Source organism: Megascapheus bottae, chromosome 19 (assembly GCF_031878675.1).
Source record: "Megascapheus bottae isolate mThoBot1 chromosome 19, mThoBot2.hap1, whole genome shotgun sequence".
NCBI classification, from domain to species: Eukaryota; Metazoa; Chordata; class Mammalia; order Rodentia; family Geomyidae; genus Megascapheus; species Megascapheus bottae.
The window spans coordinates 9,724,558-9,729,109 of record NC_143527.1 but is presented as its reverse complement, the minus strand read 5'-3'; the positions used below and the strand labels follow the sequence as shown (position 1 = coordinate 9,729,109).

Here is a 4,552-nt window from a genome sequence, read left to right as displayed (position 1 = left end):
TGTACACACATCCCTCTTCCCCTAGAGTGAGAAATCTAAGCCTCAACACGCTGACAAGAACAATGAAAGCAATTCAATACTGTATTTCTTTACCAAGGCAAAGTTAAATAGATTGCTGTTATTATGAACACATCTAGGCTAGATTTAAAGAACAACCCAGAAGACCACCCCCCACAAATAACTAAGTGATGCATTCGGATTACATCCATCTTTGATTTCAAAAGCAGAGACAAAGAGCTTTCCTGTCAAATAAATTGCAGGCTGAAATGAATCTGGTTTTAGCCAGTAATCACCAAAGGAAGATAATTCTGACATTTTTAATGTCATATCATATTCTTCATCAGCAATCTCACATAGAAGCAATTCTGTAAAAGGCCTGAGGCCTTGATTTGATTTCTTCAGTTTCTCAAGCACCCCTGAAGAGCAGAAGAGGCCACCCAAATCCTCCACTTGTCAAATCAGCTCTAGCCCCCAGGAGGAATTTATAAGCTTTTCACTTCAAGGACTACCACCCAGGCTGGCAGGCTGGCTGTAAATGTGAGCTAGCTACTGGTTATTTCTCCTTCATTTCCCAGGAAGTCTGAGTGGGAGAGTTTCGTATCTCCCGATGGGCACAAATCCCAGTCTCTTGACATCTTCACGGGCTGAACAAATTTTTAACCAGAGAATCCTAGAGAACCCTCCTCCACCCCCCACTCACTCTTCCAGTTTACTGGCTGGCAGTCTGGTATGCAAGACAGATGGAGAAAGATGGAGAGAAGAAAGAACCAAGCAGCTTACTTTTGTCTAAAAAAAAAAAAAAGCAAATACTTGAGGGACAAAAAGAATGTTTCAAAGGCTGAAAGACAAGCCATTAAGTAATTTATTTCCACAGAAGAATGGAAGATGAGCGATGAGTGGTGGGAGGCAGTGGCAGCAGGAAGAGTCACCATTGCTTCATGCCCTGGTCAGCAGCTCCTGACCACCTCCCTGGAGCCCCTGCTGTCCTGACAGCAGCAGCTACTTGACCTGGATCCCATCCACACTGCTCCGGCAGCTGTCTCTTCCTGCTTCAAATCCTGGGCATTCTGACCAGTCATTCACTATGTGACCCCATTCTGAAGGACACCTAGGCTCACCTGCCAGGCCCAGATAATCTGAGTGCCACTGGCCAATGAACCAAGGATTTTACTACCTCTCTTCCAGAAGATTCCCCAGTAATGTACTGACCTCATATTTCTAAACAAAGTAGGAAGGTAGACATGAGATCATTAAATAGCATCCTCAAGGCTTATGCATGAGAGCTATATAACTTGGGGGAGACACTAAAAATGTTAGGTGCTCAATGGCATACACTTCATTGCAGGGTTTCCAGTATATCAGGTCTGACTGAGGCAAGAAAGACAGACAGATGATGTGACAGAGAATTTTAAAATCATAACTACTTAGCTGGGTGCCCAGTGGCTCACACCTGTAATCCTAGCAATTCAGGAGCCTGAGATCTTAGGAGAGTGGTTCAAAGCCAGTAGAAGCAGAAAACTCTGTGACTCTTGTCTCCAATTAATTAGAAAACACCCAGAAGTAGAGGCATGGCACACACACACACACACACACACACACACACACACACACACACACGTTTTCTCCCTGGACTGGCCTTGAACTGTAATCCTCCTGATTTCATCTTCTCTAAAATCTAAAATGAGGACCAGATGGCTCATCCAGGCCCTTTCTTGGAGGAACTACATCCAAATCACATGACCACACGATGTCTCAAACTTCTTATCTTTCTGATTGGTATATTCACTTTCATACTGGAATAGATTTTACAGGTTTGGGTTTACAAAGCCAATATTGAAAGCTCTATATAGTTGTGTACACAGTTGTCATGGTACATGATAATGTCTATTGTTTTCATACTCAGGAGCCTGGCTTTTCACAGACAAGATTAACTAGACTGAAAGACTACTTTCATGGGCCTGTGAAATTCACATTGAATTTGAAGCTTCTGACATTGATGTTGAAAATTTACTGAAGATATTCTCAGGAATTTCCATGCCTAGTTTGCAAACACTATGAAGGAGAGGAGTAGATTCAGTTTCTTCAATTCCTCTCTGGGGAGATGTGTTGTAAAATAATCTTGCTGAAGCCAAGATTATCCCACAATGCTTCCCCTGCAATTGCCATGACCTTAATTACTATTGCCTATTATTCAAAAACAATAATTGTGGCATGGTCCCTTTGCACGTGTGACTGCACTTACTGTTTTACTGCTTGCTCTGGGTCTGAAAATAATTTTTAAAAATGGCCGTTGTAATTATCTCAGAACCAACTATATACCCTGCCTCTCATTCCATGATGGGTAGAAGTTCAATGAAAGACTAAGGTTATTAGCAGACAAAGGTTTGGTAGTACATCTGTACATGACAGGACACAAACATTTTTCCTCATGCTACCAGAGAGGGAGTCACCAGAGACTTACACTGACTTGACCAATAAATAATTCTGTGTAGAAAGCAATTAAAAAGAATCCATATGAGACACCGGGAGAGGGCATCCCTACGGGGTGTGAGGTGGGGGTTCCAGATCCCTCTCCAGACCCCTCTCCGGCAGGCCGCCCCTTCCACCTGGGCGTCTGCTCAGGTCGACCCAGGCGGGCAGCACTCTAACCTGGGAGACCGCCCTGGAGCTGCAGAGGCCCGTGAGGGATAGAACATCATAGCTCAGCTATCAAGATCTCGTGGAAGTGTGGTTGGTCATTCTTCATCTCCATATGTGCTGTACCCACCCGATAAGCCTTTCCTTACCGGTAATCTGCGACGCTCTCCACATAAGTCCACGCTTGCCTACCCAGAGAGCAACAGCAGAGCCATATTTTCTGCTTTGAAGAATCTTCAGGATAAGATTGGACCCTTCGAGCTTGAAAGGATTCAGGAAGAAGAAAGTGTGAAAACTTTGTCTAGAGAAACAATTAAATATAAGAAAGTACTGGATGAACAGATACAAGAAAGGGAGAATTCAAAGAATGAGGAATCAAAGCACAATCAAGAGTTGGCATCCCAGTTGTAAGCTGCGGAAAATAAATGTAATCTTTTAGAGAAACAATTAGAGTACATGCGGAATATGATCAAGCATGCAGAAAGGGAGGACATCGGTCTTAGAGAAGCAGGTTTCCCTGGAAAGAGAGCGGCAGCATGATCAAACCCATGTTCAGAGTCAACCTGAAAAGCTGGACCTTCTGGAGCAGGAGTACAACAAACTTGCTGAGAAAAAAAAATGCAAGAGTTGGAAGCAGAACTCCTTGAAGAAAAGGAGGAAAGAAAACACATGCAAGCAAAGGCAGCTGAGTTGCATACTGGTCTAGAAACAAATAGACTTATCTTTGAAGATAAGGTATCTTCATCTGCATATGTTCCCAGTACATGAAATTTTTTTTTTTAAAAAAAGGCAAAGCCAGCAGATAAGAAAGGTTCTAGGAACTATTTTGGTACACAACCACATTATAGATTATGCTTGGGTGATATGCCATTTGTTGCAGGAAAGTCCACTAGTCCTAGCCATGCTGTGGTAGCCAACATTCAGCACATTTTGCATCTGATGATGAGCGGGTCGTCAACGGGTTCCTTTGGCAAAGCAAGTGTCTTCGAGGAGTTGTAAGAATAAGAAGTTGAGGGCGCCACCCTCTACCAGCAACATTAATGAAGAGCTGCCTGAAGTCTTACAGACTTTGCAGGATGAATCTGGGCAAATGAGCTTTGATCACCAGCAGCTTACAAAACTCGTCCAGGAGTCACCAACTGTGGAACTGAAAAGACAACTTAGAGTGTGAACTGGAGTTTCTCCTGGGGAGGATGGAGGCAAAAGCTAGTCAGGTAACTAAAGTTCGAAAATACCAAGTGCAGCTGGAGAAACTGCTAGGCAGAAGAAGGAATCCAAAGCTAACAAAAAGACTGTTGAAGAAGAAGGAAATAGCAGTCACAGGGACCACAAGTAAGAAGGATTTTGCCAAACACAGACCTGGAGAAAAAAGCAGGAAAAATCTGCAGTTATTGAAGGACATGCAAACCATTCAGAATTCATTACAAAGCAGTAATTTGTGTTGGGATTACTGACTGGTACCAGGTCATAAATTTTATTCAGATAATGTGTACTTCATCAATCAGATGTTAAAAGTTTACTTTCCAAGGTTCACACTTGGCTGATTTGGGATGAATAACAGGTATCAAAGGGGCCCAAGCTTCATATGCAAGCTTCTTGTGTTACTCAGCATAAATGAATGTTAGACCATTTAAAGGAAAATCAAAGGACTTTTGAAGCTAGGAAAGCCACTGTTTCTTTGAGATGAATTTGCTGTACTGATATTTTGTACTTTGTAAACAAATGACCAGGTTTTTACTTGTGGGTGTGATTTTTTAAAACTAGCTCTTTGTACATATAAATTATGTTTAAAATTTCAAAATATGAGGCTGATCTGTAGGCAGTGTTTTCCTTGAAAAGTCTCATTTTTTAAATCTTTCCCTGGCATGAAGTACTCACTTTCCATAGTACCTGATTGGAGGATTTTTACATTTCA

The 4,552-nt window shown here is 42.2% G+C and overlaps 1 pseudogene; it reads left to right on the top strand.

The window, feature by feature from the left end:
* Nucleotides 1–607: 607 nt before the first annotated feature.
* Nucleotides 608–4,121, top strand: LOC150049617 (centrosomal protein of 57 kDa-like; annotated as a pseudogene).
* Nucleotides 4,122–4,552: the final 431 nt, after the last annotated feature.